Source organism: Lathyrus oleraceus, chromosome 2 (assembly GCF_024323335.1).
Source record: "Lathyrus oleraceus cultivar Zhongwan6 chromosome 2, CAAS_Psat_ZW6_1.0, whole genome shotgun sequence".
Taxonomy (NCBI): Eukaryota; Viridiplantae; Streptophyta; class Magnoliopsida; order Fabales; family Fabaceae; genus Lathyrus; species Lathyrus oleraceus.
Window position 1 is genome coordinate 297237259 of NC_066580.1, and position 26209 is coordinate 297263467.

General features: G+C 36.0%; 5 non-coding genes across 5 annotated transcripts; 1 reads left to right on the top strand and 4 right to left on the bottom strand.

Moving 5' to 3' along the window:
* Positions 1–665: 665 nt before the first annotated feature.
* LOC127124841 (small nucleolar RNA R71) lies at positions 666–772 on the top strand. Its single transcript, XR_007804319.1, has one exon. It is a non-coding gene; the product is annotated as a small nucleolar RNA R71 (small nucleolar RNA).
* A 13575-nt stretch (positions 773–14347) lies between these two features.
* Positions 14348–14454, bottom strand: LOC127124893 (small nucleolar RNA R71). The gene has a single exon (XR_007804371.1). It is a non-coding gene; the product is annotated as a small nucleolar RNA R71 (small nucleolar RNA).
* A 3028-nt stretch (positions 14455–17482) lies between these two features.
* On the bottom strand, positions 17483–17589 carry LOC127124160 (small nucleolar RNA R71). The gene has a single exon (XR_007803787.1). It is a non-coding gene; the product is annotated as a small nucleolar RNA R71 (small nucleolar RNA).
* A 3051-nt stretch (positions 17590–20640) lies between these two features.
* LOC127124002 (small nucleolar RNA R71) lies at positions 20641–20747 on the bottom strand. Its single transcript, XR_007803647.1, has one exon. It is a non-coding gene; the product is annotated as a small nucleolar RNA R71 (small nucleolar RNA).
* Positions 20748–23795: 3048 nt separating this feature from the next.
* Positions 23796–23902, bottom strand: LOC127124505 (small nucleolar RNA R71). The gene has a single exon (XR_007803988.1). It is a non-coding gene; the product is annotated as a small nucleolar RNA R71 (small nucleolar RNA).
* Positions 23903–26209: the final 2307 nt, after the last annotated feature.

The window sequence follows — 26209 nt, forward strand, 5'->3', positions numbered from 1 at the left end:
TGGTTCCTAACTGGGTAATCAGTTCGTTAACGTGAATGTTTCGGTTCATGAACTCTTTGTTTTGTTGGGTTTGAGCAATGATAAAATTTTCCATAATTTTTTCAAGGCTCGGCTTTGGTGGTACAGGTTGCATAGGTTGATTTGGTCTTGGGGCTTGATAACCAGGTTGTCTCTGAGGTGCATTATTTTGGATAGGGTTATTGTTTTTATAGGAGAATTTCGGGTGATTCCTCCATCCAGGGTTATAGGTATTTGAATATGGGTTCCCTTGGGTGTAGTTCACTTGCTCAGAGTGGGTTTCGTTTAAAAGACTGCATTCTGCAGATTGGTCTCCTTTGGTTCCACATATCTCACAATCCGACGAAAATGCGGTTGCAGTATTCAGGTTTATGCACATATGCTCGACATTAAGGGGTAATGCGTCCATTTTAGCTTGCATCATGTCTATAGAGCTTAGTTCATGCACTCCTCCTTGGGCTTCCTTCTTCTCAACCGTCACTCGTTCGACTCCCCATGATTGATGGTTTTGAGCCATATCTTCGATGAGGGCACTAGCTTCAGGATAAGATTTGTTCATCAGTGCACCGCTTGCGGCATCGTCGATGGTCATCTTAGAGTTATAGTGAAGTCCATTATAGAAGGTCTGAATGATTAACCAATTTTCTAAACCATGATGTGGGCATGCTCTTAACAACTCTTTATATCTCTCCCAAGCTTCGAACAACGATTCTCCTTGGTTCTGGGTAAATCCAGTTATATGGTTTCGAAGAACGGCGGTCTTACTTGGGGGAAAGTATCTAGCAAGAAATACTCTTCTAAGGTTATCCCAAGTCGTAATGGAATTGGGTGGAAGGGAATCTAACCATGATAGGGCTTTATCTCTGAGGGAAAAGGGGAATAATCTTAAACGTATTGCCTCAGGAGAAGCTCCATTGGTTTTAAAAGTGTTTGCTAAATGGAGAAAGATTTTTAAATGTTGGTTTGGGTTCTCAGTAGCGAGACCTGCGAATTGTCTTTGTTGCACTAGTTGCAATAGGGAAGGTTTAAGTTCGAAATTATTAGCTGGGATGGTTGGGTTTACTATACTAGAACTAGGTTCTTCGTTGGATGGTTGGGCGAAGTCCTTAAGAGGTCTTTGGTTTTGATCTTCGGCCATAACTCTCCTAATTCTATGAAAGAATAAACGTGCGCGAGCGTAACGTTCAGGTTCCGCTAGAGGATATACTAAGCTTCCAGTGCTGCGAGCTTTTCGCATTGACCGGCGGTAAATAACCTAAGTCTAAACGATATAACAACAGGGTAATGAAATTTGACGAAATTGGTCCCCGACAACAGCACCAAAAACTTGATGCGTGCTTTTCGCAAGTATACGAACGCATCTGAGTAATATAAAAGATTGTCGAATCCACAGAGACCAAGTGTCAATCTATCGTAATCTATTGTTATGGTGTTTAGCTAAGGTAATCAAAATAGGGGTTATTAGAGTGTGCAATGAAAAGTAAAGTATTAAATAAAATTCAATTGATAAAGACAGGCTCGAATGTAATTCACATAATCAATTAATAATCCAAGTACTTGCTAATAAAACTACTTATGGGCAGTGTTTCCTACTTTGAAAAGAACCAATATAACAGGAACTGTCGCTTTCGCGTATTCAGAATCGAGTTGTACTCCCTAATCAAACCCTCTCATTGTCACTTATAAAAAGGTGCGCATTGAGTTAGAGTAGTAAACCTATTTTTAAGAAATATAGTATCTTGACCAAGTTGAAAAGTATTTTAACCCGAATTTCTTAACCAAAAGAGGTTCTCACGAACCAGACTCTAAACTTATAAACGCGTCCGAAAATATTTTTAAGATATCTTTTCTTCTTAAGTTAAAAACTCCTAATGAACTAAACAAAGCGCTTTCGCTGTATTTGAAATAGTTAAAAACAATTAAGTTTAAATAGACGTTGGATGACTTTCGATCTTACCCAACAGAAATTAAGTGCAGGAAAACTAAAGTTGAAAGTTAAAATAGCCCTTAAGTGTTTCTACGAACAATGGTACATATTATCGGTTCAATTACGATCCTTACATTCTAACCTTATAGATTTAGTTAGACATGGTAAAGTAAAGGTGCATTTAATTTAAATAAGAGTAGTGCGAGTACGGAAAGTAAATAAAAGTAGTGCGGGTGCGGAAAATAAATAAAGTAAAGCGAGTGCGGGAAATAAATAAAGTAAAGCAAGTGCGAGAAATAAATAAAGTAAAGCGAGTGAGGGAAATAAATAAAGTAAAGAGAGTGCGAGAAATAAATTAAGTAAAGCGAGTGCGAGAAATAAATAAAGAAAAGCGAGTGCGAGAAATAAATAAAGTAAAGACAGTGCGGGAAATAAATAAAGTAAAGCGAGTGCGAGAAATAAATAAAGTAAAGAAAGTGCGGGAAATAAATAGATAAAGGTAAGGAAATAAAAACCTGCTCCAATTGGAGGTGTCGAATAAAATGCAAAGCGGAAATGAAAATGGCGGCAGGATTAACTTCCTTCCAAAGTTCTCCAAACTCGATTACAGACTCGATCACAGACTTGATTACACAATTGTGGTAACACCCCAATGCGAAGCGATTACCACTTTAAAATACTGAATATATGCCTAAGTGAAACTAAGTTTGCTCTAAGTTTGCATCTTCTCTAAGTTTGGATGATTAAACAAATGAATTTGAGTCTCTATTTATAGGCAAGTAAAATGATGGAAATGACAAGCATGCCCTTCAGTTTAAATTTGGGAGGGACAACTTTTCCTCTTGTGGCGCCCGCCACAAGTCCATGGCGCCCGCCATAAGGCCAAATTATGGCGCCCTAGTGGAAGTAGTGGGGAACAGGGCAGTTGAGGGAAGTTGAGCTGTGACATGTCATGGCTGGGTCTATGGCGCCAGCCACAGTGAGAGCCACAAGTGCAAAATGCTGAATTTTAGTCTTTTTAGCTCATTTTCACTCCTTTTCTCGATCGGGGCTCCGATTAAAGTAAAAAACCTAAAATCAAAGAGAAACATAGTAGTAACACAACAAAATAACAATAAAACTACTAAAATTCATGCAAAATCGGAGTCGAAAATACGGTGAATTTCAGTGTCATCATGCAACTTTCCATTAAATCTATTTGTATGATGTCAAAACTAGAATACTTTAGCATTTATGTATATTGGATGGTATCCTCTAAGTCTTAATGTGCATCTTAGCATTAGGAAGCACAATTGCTTTTGGAAATGATTTAGAAAATGTTAGAAATGATTCTACATGACAAAAATGTGTTTTTATGCAAGACACAAGCTTATGTGTTGACACATACATTGTATTAGTCGATACATGTTTTTAATTTTTTAAGTCTGTAGCTTTTGTTTATGCATATGTCGACACATACAGCATACAGGTCGACACATAGAAGAAAATTTTCTTCAATGAGTCGACACATGCAAGATATGAGTCAACACATGTTGATGACTTTTAAAGCCTGTAACGTCTGTTTGATATGCAGAGTCTGGAGGGGTTTCAGATCGACACATAGAAGAAGATTTTCTTCCATGAGTCGACATGTGACCTATACTAATCTACGTATGCTTCAAAAATGTCAACACATGACTTGCATAGGTCGACACATACGATAAAAAACGCGGACTTTACAAATAGTTATCTTCATCTTCAACCTATGTTCTATGCATACACACAAACAAACCAAACATAATCATTTTTTGTTTGGGTGCCATCTAGAATTAGAGTTGATAACGTCCAAATTGGGTTGTTGAATTATAAATTGGGTTGAGAATCTTTGGGGTTTTCAAATAAGAAAATCAAGTTGAGGTATTCCTTTAATATCCTTTGGTGATTTGAAGGTTTTGGACTAGATTACGCAACTTGGGTTCAGCCGAGTGAAAGTTTCGAAGAATAGTGGGTTCGGTTGAAGGAGTAAAGGTAACTGGAGGATCATCTTGGTAAATCTTGGGTGACAACAACTCACAATTTGGATTCAATAGAGTGAATGTTTTGAAGAACAAGGTTTCTTGCAAAAGAGTAGTGTGAGACGGTGGATAAAATTGGTATTGTTGAGTGACTTGATCAAGCTCAGATCAATGGAAGAAAAGAAGATATGATCAACATCAAACATAGGGTTTTTAGGGATGGATTGCTATTTATTTTCATGTAAACTACAATTGCAAAGGTTATTTTTCATTATCTCAATTCGAGTTTGATTTAAGGGCAGACGTACCCATAGAGAGGCCGATTGGGGAACTGCCTAAAAAAATCCCTGTGTACTCTCTCTCTCTCTCTATCTATCTATCTATCTATCTATCTATCTATCTATCTATCTATCTATCTATCTATCTATCTATCTATCTATCTATCTATCTATCTATCTATCTATCTATCTATCTATCTATCTATCTATCTATCTATCTATTTATCTATCTATCTATCTATCTATCTCTCTCTCTCTCTCTCTATCACTCTCTATCTCTCTCTCTTGATACCAATTGTTGTACGAAGGCAACTTATGTAGAGGGAGGTGAATAGATACCAAGTTAAAAAACTTTACAAATACGATTTTGAAAAATTTAACGGCTAGCGGAAGTGACCCGGATCAAATCATCTAAATCGAAACGCTATCGAAATGTCTGAATATGCGTATATAGAATCAAGTTATGATAATTAGAACAAATTGATCAATAAACTTTTAACAACAATCACTTGAATGCTACAATAAAAGTGAAATCTATTTCCAATGACAAAATACACAAAAACTTAATTGAGACAAATTATCGAACACTCGATAATCAATTTCGTTTAGAATTTTCTATGGTTTTGTTGATTTGAAAAAACAACTACAATCTAATGGATTGTAATCACACACAAAAGTTGCTTTCAAAATGTTATCAAACAAAAGTTTAACCAAACATAATGATTGCACAATCTACGAATTTAACTTGGTATCTATTCACCTCCCTCTACATAAGTTGCCTTCGTCCAATAATTGGTATCAAGAGCTTCAGTTAAATTCGTACTTCAATATTCGCCTATTATAAAATGACTACCGAAATTAAAGGGGCGTACAATAAAGTTCCCATATTTACTAATGAAAACTATGACTATTGGAAAGCTTGTATGCATATTCATATAAACTCGATTGATAAGGGTGTGTGGGACGTCATCACCAATGGTCCTAATCAAACTACAATGACCAATGGTGAAGGTGTCGTCGTGCCAAAATCGGAAGCACAATGGAATGATAATGATAGTAAGTTGTGGTCACATGATTGGAAGGCACAAAATATTCTCATATATGCACTTGGTGTTGATGAATATTATCGTGTTTCCCATTATGAAACCGCCAAAGCTATGTGGGACGCATTAGAAGTTACCCATGGGAGAACTAATGAAGTACAACAAGCTAGAATTAATACCTTAACTCAAGATTTTGAACTATTTTGCATGAAGCATGCTTAAACCATTACCAACATGCAAAAGAGGTTCACACATCTTATAAATCGTTTGAATTCTCCAGGTAAGCCTATTTCCAATGATATTGCTAATAATAAAGTTTTGGGGTATCATAATAGGGAATGGAAACCGAACCTCTATTGAAAAGCTTGGATCTGTGTTAATGCTATCAACGTATGATAATGAACATAAATTGATCAAAGACATTTTATCACTACCAATTTAATGTTATGCTACAAGTATAGTTTATTTACAATGATAAATCACACAAAAAATCTATCAAAACAAATTATCTAACACATTTTGTCCAATCTATTTTGTTTGGAAGTTTGTATGGTTTTGTTGATCTTCAAATCCAATCATAATCTAAAGGATCATGATCAATTCAACAAAACCTCTTCCAAAAGGTGATAAAAATATTATCCAAATGTATTGATCGCACCATCGATGAATTCAACAATTCGAAATTGAAAAATAAAAGAGTTTGAGAGAGAGAGAGAGTACATAATGATTTGTTTAAGAAGTTCCCCAATCGACCTTGCTATGGGTATATCTGCCATCAATTTGAACTCGAATTGAGATAATGAAGTTGACCTTACTTTGCAAAAGTATGTATACAAAAGAAATGTATCAATCCAACCCTACAAAACCTAAGTGAGGCAAAATCAAAAGAGTCGTCACCGAATTTTATTTTTTTGCCTCTATCGGAGAGGCGAGGGAAAATAGTCGATAAAACCCTCAAAAGATATGCGCACGAGAAGCGCTAAAAGAGAATAAGGAATCGGTCTCACAACCTAGGTTTGGGTTCGGAAGTCGGTTACGCAAGGGGAAGGTGTTAGCATCCCTTACGTCCATTGTACTCCCTGGGAACTATTTGGGTTGTTTAACATACATGGGGATTTATCTATCATTGTTTTATTTTGAAAAGAATGTGTGTGAAAGAGGGGGGTGGTTTATTATTATAGTGCTCGCCAAGGATTGGGGCCCTTGTTCCTACGTATCACTCATTCGGGGATCCGGAATCAGAGCTCTGTAGTTCGGAGTAGAAAATATTTGTGTGTTGGTTGATTTAACCTTTAAGAAAAGGGTTTTCGGAATGATTCCCTAAGGCACAAAAATGATTTTGATGAGTTGTATTATTTTTACCTTGAATAAGGGTTTTATGAAATGAATGTTTGTGATTATATTGCACTAAAGTTTATGGACGAAGGCGATTATTCTAAACAACAAGTCAAGCGTCTTGCGTCCAAAATAATTAGAGTAATGGTAGGAATGCTCTATTCTTATTCATTCTCCACCACTTAAGGATCGTGACGCATAATACTTTTGGTCCTGAAATGAAATCCTCTAAGTCCAAGTTGATTAAGAGTGGAGTGAATATTTTTGGTCTTATCATTTTATCATGTTTTTGTTATTTTTAATGTTTTATGACAATAAAATAAATAACAAGTAAATAAATATGCATGATGAGTTTGTACAATGATGACGGTAATGAATACTTGAATGTAAATTACAAGGTAATGACATAAAAGTAAATTACAAGATAAAGAATGACAATATCACAATAGTGGTTAGTGGATATAAATGATATAAAAATAAATAACAAGTTAGTATTACCAAAATTACAATAACAAAGGTTAATGATAAATAAAGTTAGTCAAATCTAATTAATTGTTAGTAATATGTGCAAAAATGAACATTTTGAGGATTATTTTTTCATAGGTCAAAAACTCAAAATATGACACATTAAGGGATAGCTTATCATTGATGAAAAGTATTGAAAATGATTAATAATCACCTTATAATAGATTTATAACAAATAAAGTTATACAACCTTAAGTTCATCCATCAATATTTTAAACAACTATGATTTGTTCTCTTTCTTTTGTTTTTACTCCCTTTTTTTTATTTAGCAAGATAGTAAAAGAGTAAATAAATTAGCATAATGTAAATGATGTGGTTAGATAACAATAAACATAAACATAAATCACTTGAAATAAAGTGAACAATAAAATAAATTGCAAGGAAGTAAAGTACAATAACGTAAATGTTAGGAATAGGTAAATAATGAACATAAACACAAAGTAAATGAAATAAAATATAAAATAAAATAAATTGCAAGGAATTAAAGTGCAATAATATAAATTTTAGAAGTTAGTAGTTAGTGGTTAGTAGAATAACAATAAAAAAATGGTTTCATCTATGCATCAAATGACTCAAATATGGTTGAAATAGAGACAATCTATGAATGCCTCAAAGTATCATGAATGATCTAATGATCAATCATTAATAGGTTTGAAACATTGAAGATTTAGTCAATCCTAAACAACCATGTACATGATCTAATAGACCTCATTAAACAAACAAATGTAACAACAAACCAATAATAAAAGTAAATGATAACAAACACAAAGCAACGACAAAAAGGTGAACAAAAAGGTAGTAAGAGCAAAAAATCTCAAAAAAACATGTGTAAACAAAAGTTAATCATTTTTTCCAAGCTTGAATCTAAACCCTCTCAAAAGACCAACCAAGAACAAACAAACATTTATCAATCAAAAACATAACCAAAAAAATAAAAAGTTTAAGCTAAAATCATCACCTAAAAAATATGAGAAAGTTAGGTTGAAATGTTGTTGAGCTTGAATGTGAAGCAATGGGTTTGGGATGAAAATATTTATGATAGAAGCTTAGTGAAGGGGTTGAGTTATGAGTGTTAGAGAGTGAGAAGTTTTGATAAAAAAAAGTGAAGTGGAAAAAAAGTTGGTGGGGGTGACTTTTGGTTGAAAAAGATTTTTAGTTTTGATTTAGGTTTGGGAAAGAGGGGTTGGATGATATTTTTTCAGAAATTTTTGGGGCTAGAAAGCATAAAAAATGAGGGGAAATGATGTCTCTATTTATAGGGAAAGCAAGTGGGTAAGTCGGGGAAACAAGAAGTATTTTATGTAAAAAATAAACTCAATGCTCTTGTTTCTGCAGAGGAAATCGATTTCCCTGATTGGGGTAATAGACTTCCCATTTTTTTTACAGGTGTAAAAACCGTGCCTTGAGTCCATGAAATATGTCTTTGGTTATGAATTTTAATGCAATTATGGTGATGAACAAATGAATGTATGTATGTGTAATAGGGTCGTGGATCAGATGAAAGTTGTATGGGGGTAGGGTGAATTTTGGGGTATGACACTTGACACTCCACATTTCAATGAACTACAAAGAAGACGCTTTGTCGAATGTATTGGTTGATACTGGTTCGTCACTAAATGTGTTTCCCAAGTCAACTTGGGCAAGGCTGTCGTATCGAGGGGCACCGATGAGGTACAATGATGTTGTGTTTAAAGCATTTGACGGTTCTCGAAAAACTGTCATTGGAGAGGTGGACCTTCGAGTTAAGATAGGTTTGAGTAATTTTCAAATTACTTTTAAAGTAATGGAAATTTAACTAACCTACAACTGTTTTTGGGGAGGCCATGGATCTATGAGGTTTGAAGCTGAAATTTGTTAAGAACAACAAGCTTGTCATTGTAAGTGGGGAAAAAGTGCTTCTAGTGAGCCATTTGTCATCTTTCACCTATATAAAAGCTGAAGAGGAAGTTGGAACATCGTTCTAAGCTTTCTCTATTGTTGATGAATTAAAGAAGACTGGGGCATCCACGCCTTCTCTAAAGGATGCACAAGAGTTTATTCAGGTTGGCAGCAACGACAAGTGGGGTCGTGTTGTAGATGTTGTGGAAAAAAAGAATAGAGTTGGGCTGAGATTTCAGAAAGGGTCATTCAACGCCAACGTCAAGGCTATGCAAGAAGGTTTTTGCAGTGGAGGGTTCATTCACATGGATGGTAAACACTCAGCTGCTATTATTGAAGACAATGATGGAGACGAAGCTTGTGTCAATTTTGTGACACAGGACCATACTTACAACAATTGGGTTGCTGTTGATGTACCTGTTATTATGCATCTCTTAAAGAATTTTGTTTTATTATTAAAGAAAAATCCTTCTCCTATGCCTAAGGGAGAAGTGAAACTTTGTTGGGAATTTCAATATTATTTTCAACAAAAATACAATTTTATTCATCCACATCTATGATGTTTATTTTTACATTTTGCTTTTTCTGAAAATGGTAATCACAAAAAACATGAACGAATACTAAATTTTCCCAAATCAGAGAAAGTAATGCCTATCCATAAAGAACTTGTGTGACATTAGTAACTCCAAAAGGGTCTCCACTTAGTAGATGGGTCTCAAGCCAACTTGTTAAGGACTACTCCACACAAATTAAACATGCCTATACCATCCTCCTATCTTAATTGCACTCAAGTTCAGGTTAGAACTTATCTCACCACTCAGAGATCACCAAGCATAACAAACAGATTATATCACACAAACAAATATACAAACATCAAATATACAGATAAAAAAGTAGGCTAAACCCACTGAGGACTACTCCCCAGCAGAGTCGCCACTTAATTTCTATAACAGTAAATTCATGACCATCAAGCTATGGATAAGCTTAACGTCAACAAAACCAGAGTCGCCACCTCGCTTTTATTATTTTCAAATGAAAATGGAAAAGTGCGAACAAAACCCAAAGATAAGAAGTTTTCAAATCAAAACTAATAAAATGCCAGAGATTTTAGGTAAGGGGGTTGGTTACACAGAGGGAAGGTGTTAACACCCAAAGTGTCCTAGGTACTCCTAGGGAGCCCTTTTTTTATGTGTGCATATGTCTTTGGTATAAAATATGTTTGAGAAAAATAGAGTGTGGGGATGGGAAGAGAATTCATTGATTATCTTTTTGTGTTTGACAAGTCCTTCAGTCTTGTGCCTATGTACCAACTTAAAAATGAGAGATCAAAACCTCGTAGTTCGTGGTAAAAATGTCAAAGAAGTTGGTGAATTGCTTTTAAAAAATGTTTAATAAGAAAATGTACAAATTGCCAAGAGTTTGAATGGAGTTGTTAGTTCTTTTTGTCTTTTGAAATTTTAGGTCAATATGGTTAAGTTTATTTACAAGTTTGATTTAAGAAAGAACTTGAAAATTCAATTGCATAAGGCCAAAGTTTCTAATCATTAAAACAAAGTCTAAGTTTGAAATTACAAGCAAAGAAGGTTTTTGAAAAGAGGGAGAGATTTTGAAATTTAAGAAACGGGAGGAGATGAAAAGGCTATCCTAAGGACATATTTAAAAGTTAAGAGTTGAAAATATCTGACCAATGAGATGTAATCCAACAGACAAGAATGTCATATAGAAACCCACTTTCCTTTGGACTTTTAATCAAGAAATAACCAATAAGCAATGAGCAATATCCAAAAATCATGAATTTCAAGGCATCAAATAAAGATAGCCACATCCAAGCAAGCACTCCAATAGTTAGCAGTCTTCATTGTCTTCCAATGTATTAGATGAAATATTCCTTGATCAACTCAGAACAAAGCATCCGACACAAAATCAAAATAACAATTAAGCATAAAGATAGAGTAGCATGTGAATTCAAACCAATCCCAAGGCTTGTATTAGATGAAGGATCAGTTCACAATAACTCAGTCTCAAAATGTTGGCATTGGCCATGTTCTTTTTGCACAGGGAATGTTGCCTAATCCTAAGTCTAAAAGTTCAGATCAAGTTCAACAGTCCACCATATGTTTCTTTAGGGTTTTTGTTGTTATTAGGTATTTTAAGGTCCTAAGGCCATAAACAAAATCAAAACACACAAATAATATATATAAAATCACAAAGTATGGCTTAAGTGAGCAAAGTGAAAATGACATAAACATAAATAAGTTATATGAAATGTAAATAACAATGATTGATAAATGACTGAAATTTAAATTGCATAAAGTAAATGACTTGAAAGTAAAGCAATATTAACAAGAGTTACTCAAATGTTACTCAAGTGTTAGTGGTGATTTTTTAATTGATTAAGTCATTCTTTGGAGAACACTCAACCATTCATTCACACGTATGAATCCTTAAACCAAGACATCTTCCATGAGAAGGGCTCCAACTTGGATAGTTTAACAAGTATGCCACTAGCTCCCATGAAAGTAAAAAAGGTCAAGTCTCCACACAATGACATGAAGAATGGGAGACTTACAATCTCACTTACTAGAATTATATGCCTTGAGGGTCAAATTTAGCTTTATGTTAAGCAATCGTAATTGGACTTATGTAGAAGTCACAACTATCTGAGGTCGGGCATTAAAAAATTAGGTGTTAATGCATGTTAGAGATTTGGTATGAAGAACCAAACTCCTAAAATATACCACACACTAAAAGAAAAGATCAAGAGGGAAGGACCTATCTCAATCATACTTGTATTGATTCATCTGACACAAGGTCATTGATGAATCAATTAGACTTTAGACATTAGAGATTTCATTGGTCAAATGAGGGAATGGGGAAGAATATGGATGAAGATGAAGAGGGAGGGGAAGATAGAAATACAAATTGATCATGAGAGGAATTTCATCAAATCAAAACCATCAATTCATTTTGGGAGATGAAATGTACATTTCATCAATCCCCTAAATCCAATGGTTTTGATTCAACAAAAGTCAAATCAACCTTGACCAAGGCCCTAACATAAAGTCGCACGTCACAAGACCACAAAAATGGCTCAATAATGTTTTTAAACATTTAATCAATTAAAAATCAATTCAAAAATGAATTAAAATGCATTTTAATTTGGTCAACACCTAAAATCCCTTCAAAACACCAAATAACCGGCCAATGGATTTATCCTAGGTCAAACAAGGTCAAAGGACCTTAGACAAAAAATTTCATGATTTTTAAAAAGTCAGAAGTATTTTTAAACAATTAAAAATATTCATAATAACATTTAATTCATGAAAAATATCAAAATTAATCCAAAAATTAATTTTAATTCAGAATATATAAGAAAAAAGTATTTAAAGATTTTTGGTGAAAGTCCCATATTTTTGGATTAAAAATGAAATTTATATGAATTAAACGAAATAAGTGAATTAAATGGAAGTTCAAAAAATACAAAAAAACAAGGGCCATCAGATCTCCCTCATTAATTGAGGTGGCAGATCTGATGGCCAAGCGCGCGCGTTCCATGATGCATTGCAGTCAACGTGTTGCAAACGTGGTATTTAAAAGAAAGGGACCAGATTAAAACGTGAGATAATGATCAAAGGGTTCTGGACATGCCAACACACCACCGGAGCTAGGGCTCCAGTCATCTTCTCTGGTGGACCTCACCGAAATGGTCCATCATAAACAAAACGGAAAATGAAAAGTGAGTACACATTTTTGAAGGAAAAATGCTTAGGAGCTCGAATCTGGCCTCAATTTTATCCAATTCCAAGTATATTGAAAGATACAAGGATTTGAATTTTGAGGATCATGAAATGAGTTGCTTCGATTTTACCTCAAAGCAACTCAATCTTATTGCCTACATTGGTAGCACTTCAGCCAACCAAAAATCAAAGTGAATGGTGAAGAATTGAGAGAGAATCGAAGAGAGAAAGTTTCTGAAAAATCACCTTCGAGTAGCTTGAATCTTTCTTGATCTTGCTTCCAATTGGCGTTGGCTCGACTCCAGAAGCTTGCAGGAAGTGAAATGGATCAAAGAGAAGCTTGGATTCTTGGAGTTTCAATCTCAAAACAGAAGGAGATTTCAAACTTGATTTTAAGTGAAATCTTCAAGTTTATTCTTTAATGGAGGTTAGGGAGGAAATGGTTCAAAGCTTGGGTAAGCAGGGATCCCATTCCTGATCACAATGGCCTTGTATTTATAGTGTATCAAGTTGCTTTTCACACACTTTGGAAATTTGTCAATTTTAGCAACTTTGGTGCATGGATGCATGGATAATGATTTGGGCCTAAGGAATGATGCAATCCAAGTTCAATTCGTGCACATTGAGTACTGAAACTATAACATGTAAGCATGCAATAGGAAATGGTTATTTGAATTCAAATTTTACCAAATCAAACCTATGAAAGAAACCATGCACAAACCTCTCAATCTTGGTCCAAATTAGGTAATTTTAGACGTTTTGGAAAGGTGAGGTCAAGGGGAACAACTTTCATGTTGAACACTTTTACATTTGAAGTTTTGATCATGATGAATTTGGAGATAGAAGTTTGGAAAATCAAACATAATTGAAATTTTTCTAAGTACCAAGTCAAATGTTCATTTCTTCCACCTTGAATAACTTTTTCTATGAGCATCAAATGGAAACAGTTACTTCATCAACGTTGTATATATTTCAAACCTATTCAATTTTTTCACAAGTTTGACCTCATTTGGATCTGGCATGAAGGAGTTCTGCATTTTAGAGGTTGAGGAAAATTGTTTGTTCAATGGTAATTGCCCAAAATGACCTATAATGTTTCCTCTTGGCACATGCCCTTGAAAGTTGAATTTGAAGTTTCTCAAAGAATAAAAGTTGGAGAAGACAATATTGATACAATATTCTGAATATCTTCTTTCCTATGGCTAAGCCAGCTGAAAAATCAACCATGGCCGCAGTAGGACCACATGATCTTCCTCTTAAGTTCTACACTACCCCATCCCAAGAAGAACCTCACAACAGAATTGCTGCCCCTGCTATCAATCGAAACGATTTCGAGCTAAAACCCTAATTATTATCAGTCGTCCAACAACATCAATTTGCTGGAAATCCTACGGACGAACCTAATGAACATTTGACCAACTTTGTGCAGTACGCAGACACTATGAAGGCGAATGGTGTATCTCAAGATGCGATAAGACTACGCCTCTTTTCTTTCTTTCTAAGAGGCTGAGCTTGGGCTTGGGTGCAATCCTTGCCATCCAACTCAGTTACAACATTGGAAAAACTGAAGAACGTTTTCTTATCCCGATATTTTCCGCCAAGCAAAACTGCTATGCTGAGAGCGCAAATCAACGGATTTCAACAAAAGAATGTAGAATCTCTCTACGATGCGTGGGAGAGATACAAAGACATGATGAAGATATGTCCACATCACGGTCTCGAAGATTGGGTGATCATTCACACATTTTACAATGGGCTTCTATATAACGCAAGACTGACAGTAGACGCTGCTGCGGGCGGTACACTTATGGACAATCCATACAACGAAGCCTATCAACACATTGAAAACATGGCCTAAAACCATAGCCAATGGGGAGGTGAAAGAACTCCAATAGAAAAGTCCCAAACAAAAAGTGGAATGTACGAAATCAGTAGCCTTGACCACGTCCATGCAAAGGTAGATGCCTTTGTTGAAAAGTTAGACAACTTGACCATACCACCCGCAGCCACCGTGGCTTCCGTGACTCCAAAGTATGAGTTATGTGGAACTTTTGGACACACTGCACCAGAACGTCAGATATTAGCAGGAGTCCCAACTGATCAAGTTAATTACGCACAAGGAAATCCTTATTCGAATACCTACAACCCAGATTGGAAAAATTATCCTAACTTTTCGTATAAGAATAACAACGCCCCGTATGCACCTGGCCAATCACCCGCTGTTCCGCCTGGACATGAAAAGCCAACTAATAACGCTCCTAACAAGCCTAGGAAGTCCAACCTTAAAATAATGATGGAAAGCTTCATAGCTACCCAAGCTCAAACAAACAAAGACTTCTTGAACAAAAACATACATACTAGGGAGCAACTTAAACAGTTAGCGAGCAAAGTAGACGCCTTAGCCACATGTAAGACCCTAATTTTTGACCCCAAGATCCCTCATGGCATCATATCATTGCTCAGTGCATTGCCTCAAGGATCATATCATGTGTGGCTCCTTTGCCCTAGGGGTGAGACTTGTGTGAGTTGATTTGAGACCACCAAGAATGCTTGTATGGTATATTATTGCTTTTCTTATTTTGTTTACTAACTAAAAGCACAAAAATATGTCACTAACTCTTTTTGTTTTGAAACTCAAGTGATCATGTGCTCCAATGCTCCTAGGAGACTCCTAAGCTCAATGAAGTGGCTAGATGAAGATGAGAACAGGCATGAAAATAGTCCACAAAGATCTTAATTATCATATATGTCTCCCAAGTATCTCAATTTGCCAATTTGATCAAGATAAGCCAAAGGGCTTGAGGATTATTCCCCAAGGAAACCCTAATTCAATTGTGCATCAACTGTGCCTTGCTCATGAAGCAACCTCATCCTATGATCAAATTTAATCAAGGGAAGTTCTTTCATTCATTATTTTATGCATATATGAGCTTATGTGAGGTTTCTCAATCATTCATTCATCAATATTTGAAGTTTGTCCTTGAGAAGTTGACTAGTCAAGTCATCTGACTAAACTGAGGATCACTGAGACACAATGTTTGATGTGTTTGTCAAATGAAGATGAACCCAAGATAAACAATATTCTTAAGGACCATATGACCAACCTTCATGTTCACCAAAAATCATTAATTTCAAAACATTATAGGTCATTTTGACTGAAACCCTAATTTTAGGTCAACTTCCCAAGGACCTAACTTCCTTATTTTTTATGATTTGGAAATGATACCAAATGCATTGGAAAGCTTAAGATGTCTACTTAAAATGTTATTGCTTTATTCAATTACAATTATTATTGTTTTATTCAATTACAATTGTTATTGCTTTATTATTATTATAATCATGTTTGCTTTATTGTTGATCTGTTTATGTTCGTCTAGTTTGCATTGTTTAACATGTTCGGCTAAACTAACAGTATCGGTATGTAACAATTTAATTAGACGAGATTTAATAATAATCGGTGTAAAACTTCTTTCCTCAAACAATCTTTTTGCTGTGGTTTTTAATTTAAATTTGATTAACTTTGTCACAAGAGTGAGAAACTATTTAATACGATTTTGCCACGAGAGTGGGAAATTAATTAAGGTGAGGGTCGAACTGGATAGTAAAAACTAGGCGTTGATTTTAAAAACAGTGAGAGCACTTTAAAAGCAATTAGAACTTATTTATTTTCAAAAAGTATTTTTAACTTTAAATGGGACAGCGAGAGCGTACATTCTGACTTAAAAGTATAGTCCAAATCAACAATCACGAGAGTGTGAGATAAAGCCTTTTAAATAAGTATTTTCTACTGAAAGATATTTGGTACTTAAATTATACACCGGTGACTTACCGAATCCCTGACGATTAATGCGTTGCATACTGATATCCTTCTATTAATATTATCTTAACACTTAATTTCCCTTAAATTTAATTTTCTTCAACCAAACTTCTAAAAATCATTCCCTTAACTAAACATAGTAACGTCGGTAGAATTAGTTTGACCATCGGTCCTTATGGGTTCAATATCTTTTAAAACTAAAACGACTAGACTGTGCACTTGCAGTCAAGTACTCGATAGACTATATTCTATACACAGTCACGAGACGTATCATGTTTTTGGCGCCATTGTCGGGGACCTGATTTAGTCAAATAGTGCGCTTCTTTTGTTGCACAGTATAGACTAAGGTAAAAAAATTATCTCATTTCCCTTATTTCCCCCGATTGTATGCCAAGTACTCGCTCGCAAGGCGACAACTTAGCTCCATCAATCGCTTAATTAGAGCATTTCTTATATTTAAGACGCCGAATACTAGAGTTCCAACGAAGGTACAATATTTCCAATATCTTCTTTCCTACGGCTGAGCCAGTTGAAAAATCAACCATGGCCGCAGTAGGACCACATAATCGTCCTCTTATGTTCTACGGTACCCCGTCCCAAGAAGAACCTCACAACAGAATTGCTGCCCCCGCTATAAATCGAAACGATTTCGAGCTAAAACCCTCATTATTATCATTCGTCCAACAACATCAATTTGCTGGAAATCCTACGGAAGACCCTAATTAACATTTGACCAAGTTTGTGCAGTACGCAGACACTATGAAGGCGAATGGTGTATCTCAAGATGCGATAAGACTACACCTCTTTTGTTTCTTTCTAAGAGACTGAGCTTGGGCTTGGTTGCAATCCTTGCCATCAGCCTCAGTTAAAACATGGGAAGATCTGAAGAACGTTTTCTTATCCCAATATTTTTCGCCAAGCAAAACAGCTATGCTGAGAGCGCAAATCAACCGATTTCGACAAAAGGATGTAGAATCTCTCTACGACGCGTGGGAGAGATACAAAGACATGATGAAGATATGTCCACATCACGGTCTCGAAGATTGGGTGATCATTCACACATTTTACAATGGGCTTCTGTATAACACAAGACTGACAGTAGATGCTGCTGCGGGCGGTGCCCTTATGGACAAGCCATACAACGAAGCCTATCAACTCATTGAAAACATGGCCTAAAACCATTGCCAATGGGGAGGTGAAAGAACTCCAGTAGAAAAGTCCCAAACAAAAAGTGGAATGTACGAAATCAGTAGCCTAGACCACGTCCATGCAAAGGTAGATGCCCTTGTTCAAAAGTTAGACAACTTGACCATACCACCCGCAGCCACCGTGGCTGCCGTACCTCCAAACTATGAGTTATGTGGAACTCCTGGACACACTACACCAGAACGTCAGATATTAGCTGGCGTCCCAACTGATCAAGTGAATTACGCACAAGGAAATCCTTATTCGAATACCTACAACCCAAATTGGAAAAATCATCCTAACTTTTCATATAAGAATAACAACGCCCTGTATGCACCTGGCCAATCACCCGCTGTTCCTCCTGGATATCAAAAGCCAACTAATAACGCTCCTAACAAGCCTAGGAAGTCCCACCTTAAACTAATGATGGAAAGCTTCATAGCTACCCAAGCTCAAACAAACAAAGACTTCTTGAACAAAATCATACATACTAGTGAGCAACTTAAACACTTAGCGAGCAAAGTAGACGCCTTAGCCACCTGTAAGACCCTAATTTTTGACCCCAAGATCCCTCATGGCATCATATCATTCCTCAGTGCATTGCCTCAAGGATCATAGCATGTGTGGCTTCTTTGCCCTAGGGGTGAGACTTGTGTGAGTTGATTTGACACCACCAAGAATGCTTGTATGGTATATTATTGCTTTTCTTATTTTGCTTACTAACCAAAAGCACAAAAATATGTCACTAACTCTTTCTGTTTTGAAGCTCAAGTGATCATGTGCTCCAATGCTCCTAGGAGACTCCTAAGCTCAACGAAGTGGCTAGATGAAGTTGAAAACAAGCATGAAAATGGTCCACAAAGATCTTAATTATCATATATGTCTCCCAAGTATCTCAATTTTCCAATTTGATCAAGATAACCCAAAGGGCTTGAGGATTATTCCCCAAGGAAACCCTAATTCAATTGTGCATCAACTGTGCCTTGCTCATGAAGCAACCTCATCCTATGATCTAATTTAATCAAGGGAAGTTCTTTATTCATTATTTTATTCACATATGAGCTTATGTGAGGTTTCTCAATCATTCATTCATTAATATTTGAAGTTTGGCCTTGAGAAGTTGACCAGTCAAGTCATCTGACTAAATTGAGGATCACTGAGATACAATGTTTGATGTGTTTGTCAAATGAAGATGACCCCATGATAAACAATGTTCTTAAGAACCATATGACAAACTTTCTTGTTCACCAAAAATCCATTTGAAACTTCTAAGGTCATCATTAATTTCAAAACATTATAGGTCATTTTGACTGAGACCCTAATTTTAGGTCAACTTCCCAAGGACCTAACTTCCTTATTTTTTATGATTTTGAGATGATACCAAATGCATTGGAAAGCTTAAGATGTCTACTTAAAAGGTTATTGCTTTATTCAATTACAATTGTTATTGCTTTATTATTATTATAATCATGTTTTCTTTATTGTTGATCTGTTTATGATCGTCTAGTTTGCATTGTTTAACATGTCCGGCTAAACTAACAATATCGGTATGTAACAATTTAATTAGACGAGATTTAATAATAATCGGTGTAAAACTTCTTTCTTCAAACAATCTTTTTGGTTGTGGTTTTTAATTTAAATATAATTAACTTTGTCACAAGAGTGAGAAACTATTTAATACGATTTTGCCACGAGAGTGGGAAATTAACTAAGGTGAGAACCAACAATTGCGAGAGCATGAGGGTCGAACTGGATAGTAAAAACTACACATTGATTTTAAAAACAGCGAGAGCACTTTAAAAGCAATTAGAACTTATTTATTTTCAAAAAGTATTTTTAACTTTAAATGGGACAGCGAGAGCGTACATTCTGACTTAAAAGTATAGTCCAAATCAACAATCACGAGAGTGTGAGATAAAGCCTTTTAAATAAGTATTTTCTACTGAAAGATATTTGGTACTTAAATTATACACCGGTGACTTACCGAATCCCTGACGATTAATGCGTTGCATACTGATATCCTTCTATTAATATTATCTTAACACTTAACTTCCCTTAAATTTAATTTTCTTCAACCAAACTTCTAAAAATCATTCCCTTAACTAAACATAGTAACGTCGGTAGAATTAGTTTGACCATCGGTCCTTATGGGTTCAATATCTTTTCAAACTAAAACGACTAGACTGTGCACTTGCAGTCAAGTACTCGATAGACTATATTCTATACACAGTCACGAGACGTATCATGTTTTTGGCGCCATTGCCGGGGACCTGATTTAGTCAAATAGTGCGATTCTTTTGATGCACAGTATAGACTAAGGTAAAAAAATTATCTCCTTTCCCTTATTTCCCCTGATTGTATGCCAAGTACTCGCTCGCAAGGCGACAACTTAGCTTCATCAATCGCTTAATTAGAGCATTTCTTATATTTAAGACGCCGAATACTAGAGTTCCAACGAAGGTACAATATTTCCAATATCTTCTTTCCTACGGCTGAGCTAGTTGAAAAAACAATCCATGGCCGTAGTAGGACCACATAATCGTCCTCTTATGTTCTATGCTACCCCGTCCCATGAAGAACCTCACAACAGAATTGCTTCCCCCGCTATAAATCGAAACGATTTCGAGCTAAAACCCTCATTATTATCATTCGTCCAACAACATCAATTTGCTGGAAATCCTACGGAAGACCCTAATTAACATTTGACCAAGTTTGTGCAGTACGCAGACACTATGAAGGCGAATGGTGTATCTCAAGATGCGATAAGACTACGCCACTTTTATTTCTTTCTAAGAGACTGAGCTTGGGCTTGGTTGCAATCCTTGCCATCCAACTCAGTTAAAACATGGGAAGAACTGAAGAACGTTTTCTTATCCCAATATTTTTCGCCAAGCAAAACTGCTATGCTGAGAGCGCAAATCAACGGATTTCGACAAAAGGATGTAGAATCTCTCTACGACGCGTGGGAGAGATACAAAGACATGATGAAGATATGTCCACATCACGGTCTCGAAGATTGGGTGATTATTCACACATTTTACAATGGGCTTCTGTATAACGCAAGACCGAAAGTAGATGCTGCTACGGGCGGTGCACTTATGGACAAGCCATACAACGAAGCCTATCAACTCATTGAAAACATGGCCCAAAACCATTACCAATGGGGAGGTGAAAGAACTCCAGTAGAAAAGTCCCAAACAAAAAGTGGAATGTACGAAATCAGTAGCCTTGACCACATCCATGCAAAGGTAGATGCCCTTGTTCAAAAGTTAGACAACTTGACCATACCACCCGCAGCCACCGTGGCTGCCGTGACTCCAAACTATGACTATGTGGAACTCCTGGACACACTGCACCAGAACGTCAGATAATAGCTGGCGTCCCAACTGATCAAGTGAATTACGCACAAGGAAATCCTTATTCGAATACCTACAACCCAGATTGGAAAAATCATCCTAACTCTTCGTATAAGAATAACAACGCCCTGTATGCACCTGGCCAATCACCCGTTGTTCCTCCTGGATATCAAAAGCCAACTAATAATGCTCCTAACAAGCCTAGGAAGTCCAACCTTAAACTAATGATGGAAAGCTTCATAGCTACCCAAGCTCAAATAAACAAAGACTTCTTGAACAAAAACATACATACTAGTGAGCAACTTAAACAATTAGCGAGCAAAGTAGACGCCTTAGCCACCTGTAAGACCCTAATTTTTGACCCCAAGATCCCTCATGGCATCATATCATTGCTCAGTGTATTGCCTCAAGGTTCATAGCATGGGTGGCTCCTTTACCCTAGGGGTGAGACTTGTGTGAGTGTATTTGAGACCACCAAGAATGCTTGTATGGTATATTATTGCTTTTCTTATTTTGTTTACTAACCAAAAGCAGAAAAATATGTCACTAACTCTTTTTGTTTTAAAGTTCAAGTGATCATGTGCTCCAATGCTCCTAGGAGACTCCTAAGCTCAATGAAGTGGCTAGATGAAGATGAGAACAAGCATGAAAATGGTCCACAAAGATCTTAATTATCATATATGTCTCCCAAGTATCTAAATTTGCCAATTTGATCAAGATAACCCAAAGGGCTTGAGGATTATTCCCCAAGGAAACCCTAATTCAATTGTGCATCAACTGTGCCTTGCTCATGAAGCAACCTCATCCTATGATCAAATTTAATCAAGGGAAGTTCTTTCATTCATTATTTTATTCATATATGAGCTTATGTGAGGTTTCTCAATCATTCATTCATTAATATTTGAAGTTTGGCCTTGAGAAGTTGACCAGTCAAGTCATCTGACTAAATTGAGGATCATTGAGACACAATGTTTGATGTGTTTGTCAAATGAAGATGACCCCATGATAAACAATGTTCTTAAGAACCATATGACAAACTTTCATGTTCACCAAAAATCCATTTGAAACTTCTAAGGTCATCATTAATTTCAAAACATTATAGGTCATTTTGACTGAGACCCTAATTTTAGGTCAACTTCCCAAGAACCTAACTTCCTTATTTTTTATGATTTTGAGATGATCCAAATGCATTGGAGAGCTTAAGATGTCTACTTAAAATGTTATTGCTTTATTCAATTACAATTGTTATTGCTTTATTATTATTATAATCATGTTTGCTTTATTGTTGATCTGTTTATGTTCGTCTAGTTTGCATTGTTTAACATGTCCGGCTAAACTAACAGTATGAGTATGTAACAATTTAATTAGACGAGATTTAATAATAATCGGTGTAAAACTTCTTTCCTCAAACAATCTTTTTGGCTGTGGTTTTTAATTTAAATTTAATTAACTTTGTCACAAGAGTGGGAAACTATTTAATACGATTTTTCCATGAGAGTGGGAAATTAACTAAGGTTAGAACCAACAATTGCGAGAGCATGAGGGTCGAACTGGATAGTAAAAACTAGGCATTGATTTTAAAAACAGCGAGAGCACTTTAAAAGCAATTAGAACTTATTTATTTTCAAAAAGTATTTTTAACTTTAAATGGGACAGCGAGAGCGTATATTCTGACTTGAAAGTATAGTCCAAATCAACAATCACGAGAGTGTGAGATAAAGCCTTTTAAATAAGTATTTTCTACTGAAAGATATTTGGTACTTAAATTATACACCGGTGACTTATCGAATCCCTGACGATTAATGCGTTGCATACTGATATCCTTTTATTAATATTATCTTAAAACTTAATTTCCCTTAGATTTAATTTTCTTCAACCAAACTTCTAAAAATCATTCCCTTAACTAAACATAGTAACGTCGGTAGAATTAGTTTGACCATCGGTCCTTGTGGGTTCAATATCTTTTAAAACTAAAACGACTAGACTGTGCACTTGCAGTCAAGTACCCGATAGACTATATTCTATACACAGTCACGAAACGTATCAAGTTTTTTGCGCCGTTGCAAGGGACCTGATTTAGTCAAATAGTGCGATTCTTTTGTTGCACAGTATAGACTAAGGTAAAAAAATTATCTCCTTTCCCTTATTTCCCCCGATTGTATGCCAAGTACTCGCTCCCAAGGCGACAACTTAGCTCCATCAATCGCTTAATTAGAGCATTTCTTATATTTAAGACGCCGAATACTAGAGTTCCAACGAAGGTACAATATTCCCAATATCTTCTTTCCTACGGCTGAGCCAGTTGAAAAATCAACCATGGTCGCAGAGGACCACATAATCGTCCTCTTATGTTCTACGGTACCCCGTCCCAAAAAGAACCTCACAACAAAATTGCTGCCCCCGCTATCAATCGAAACGATTTCGAGCTAAAACCCTCATTATTATCATTCGTCCAACAACATCAATTTGCTGGAAATCCTACGGACGACCCTAATGAACATTTGACCAAGTTTGTGCAGTACGCAGACACTATGAAGGCGAATGGTGTATCTCAAGATGCAATAAGACTACGCCTCTTTTCTTTCTTTTTAAGAGACTGAGCTTGGGCTTGGTTGCAATCCTTGCCATCCAACTCAGTTACAACATGGGAAGAACTGAAGAACGTTTTCTTATCCCGATATTTTCCGCCAAGCAAAACTGCTATGCTGAGAGTGCAAATCAACAGATTTCGACAAAAGGATGTAGAATCCCTCTACGACGAGTGGGAGAGATACAAAGACATGATGAAGATATGTACACATCACGGTCTCGAAGATTGGGTGATCATTCACACATTTTACAATGGGCTTCTGTATAACGTAAGACTGACAGTAGACGCTGCTGCGGGCGGTGCACTTATGGACAAGCCATACAATGAAGCCTATCAACTCATTGAAAACATGGCCCAAAACCATTGCCAATGGGGAGGTGAAAGAACTCCAGTAGAAAAGTCCCAAACAAAAAGTGGAATGTACGAAATCAGTAGCCTTGACCACGTCCATGCAAAGGTAGATGCCCTTGTTCAAAAGTTAGACAACTTGACCATACCACCCGCAGCCACCGTGGTTGCCTTGACTCCAAACTATGAGTTATGTGGAACTCCTGGACACACTGCACCAGAACTTCAGATATTAGTAGGAGTCCCAACTGATCAAGTGAATTACGCACAAGGAAATCCTTATTCGAATACCTACAACCCAGATTGAAAAATCATCCTAACTCTTCGTTTAAGAATAACAACGCCCTGTATGCACCTGGCCAATCACCCGTTGTTCCTCCTGGATATCAAAAGCCAACTAATAACGCTCCTAACAAGCCTAGGATGTCCAACCTTAAACTAATGATGGAAAGCTTCATAGCTACCCAAGCTCAAACAAACAAAGACTTCTTGAACAAAAACATACATACTAGTGAGCAACTTAAACAATTAGCGAGCAAAGTAGACGCCTTAGCCACCTGTAAGACCCTAATTTTTGACCCCAAGATCCCTCATGGCATCATATCATTGCTCAGTGCATTGCCTCAAGGATCATAGCATGTGTGGCTCCTTTACCCTAGGGGTGAGACTTGTGTGAGTGTATTTGAGACCACCAAGAATGCTTGTATGGTATATTATTGCTTTTCTTATTTTGTTTACTAACCAAAAGCAGAAAAATATGTCACTAACTCTTTTTGTTTTAAAGCTCAAGTGATCATGTGCTCCAATGCTCCTAGGAGACTCCTAAGCTCAATGAAGTGGCTAGATGAAGATGAGAACAAGCATGAAAATGGTCCACAAAGATCTTAATTATCATATATGTCTCCCAAGTATCTCAATTTTCCAATTTGATCAAGATAACCCAAAGGGCTTGAGGATTATTCCCCAAGGAAACCCTAATTCAATTGTGCATCAACTGTGCCTTGCTCATGAAGCAACCTCATCCTATGATCAAATTTAATCAAGGGAAGTTCTTTCATTCATTATTTTATTCATATATGAGCTTATGTGAGGTTTCTCAATCATTCATTCATTAATATTTGAAGTTTGGCCTTGAGAAGTTGACCAGTCAAGTCATCTGACTAAATTTAGGATCACTGAGACACAATGTTTGATGTGTTTGTCAAATGAAGATGACCCCATGATAAACAATGTTCTTAAGAACCATATGACAAACTTTCATGTTCACCAAAAATCCATTTGAAACTTCTAAGGTCATCATTAATTTCAAAACATTATAGGTCATTTTGACTGAGACCCTAATTTTAGGTCAACTTCCCAAGGACCTAACTTCCTTATTTTTTATGATTTTGAGATGATACCAAATGCATTGGAAAGCTTAAGATGTCTACTTAAAATGTTATTGCTTTATTCAATTACAATTGTTATTGCTTTATTATTATTATAATCATGTTTGCTTTATTGTTGATCTGTTTATGTTCGTCTAGTTTGCATTGTTTAACATGTCCGGCTAAACTAACAGTATGAGTATGTAACAATTTAATTAGACGAGATTTAATAATAATCGGTGTAAAACTTCTTTCCTCAAACAATCTTTTTGGCTGTGGTTTTTAATTTAAATTTAATTAACTTTGTCACAAGAGTGGGAAACTATTTAATACGATTTTGCCACGAGAGTGGGAAATTAACTAAGGTGAGAACCAACAATTGCGAGAGCATGAGGGTCGAACTGGATAGTAAAAACTAGGCATTGATTTTAAAAACAGCGAGAGCACTTTAAAAGCAATTAGAACTTATTTATTTTCAAAAAGTATTTTTAACTTTAAATGGGACAACGAGAGCGTACATTCTGACTTAAAAGTATAGTCCAAATCAACAATCACGAGAGTGTGAGATAAAGCCTATTAAATAAGTATTTTCTACTGAAAGATATTTGGTACTTAAATTATACACCGGTGACTTATCGAATCCCTGACGATTAATGCGTTGCATACTGATATCCTTTTATTAATATTATCTTAAAACTTAATTTCCCTTAGATTTAATTTTCTTCAACCAAACTTCTAAAAATCATTCCCTTAACTAAACATAGTAACGTCGGTAGAATCAGTTTGACCATCGGTCCTTGTGGGTTCAATA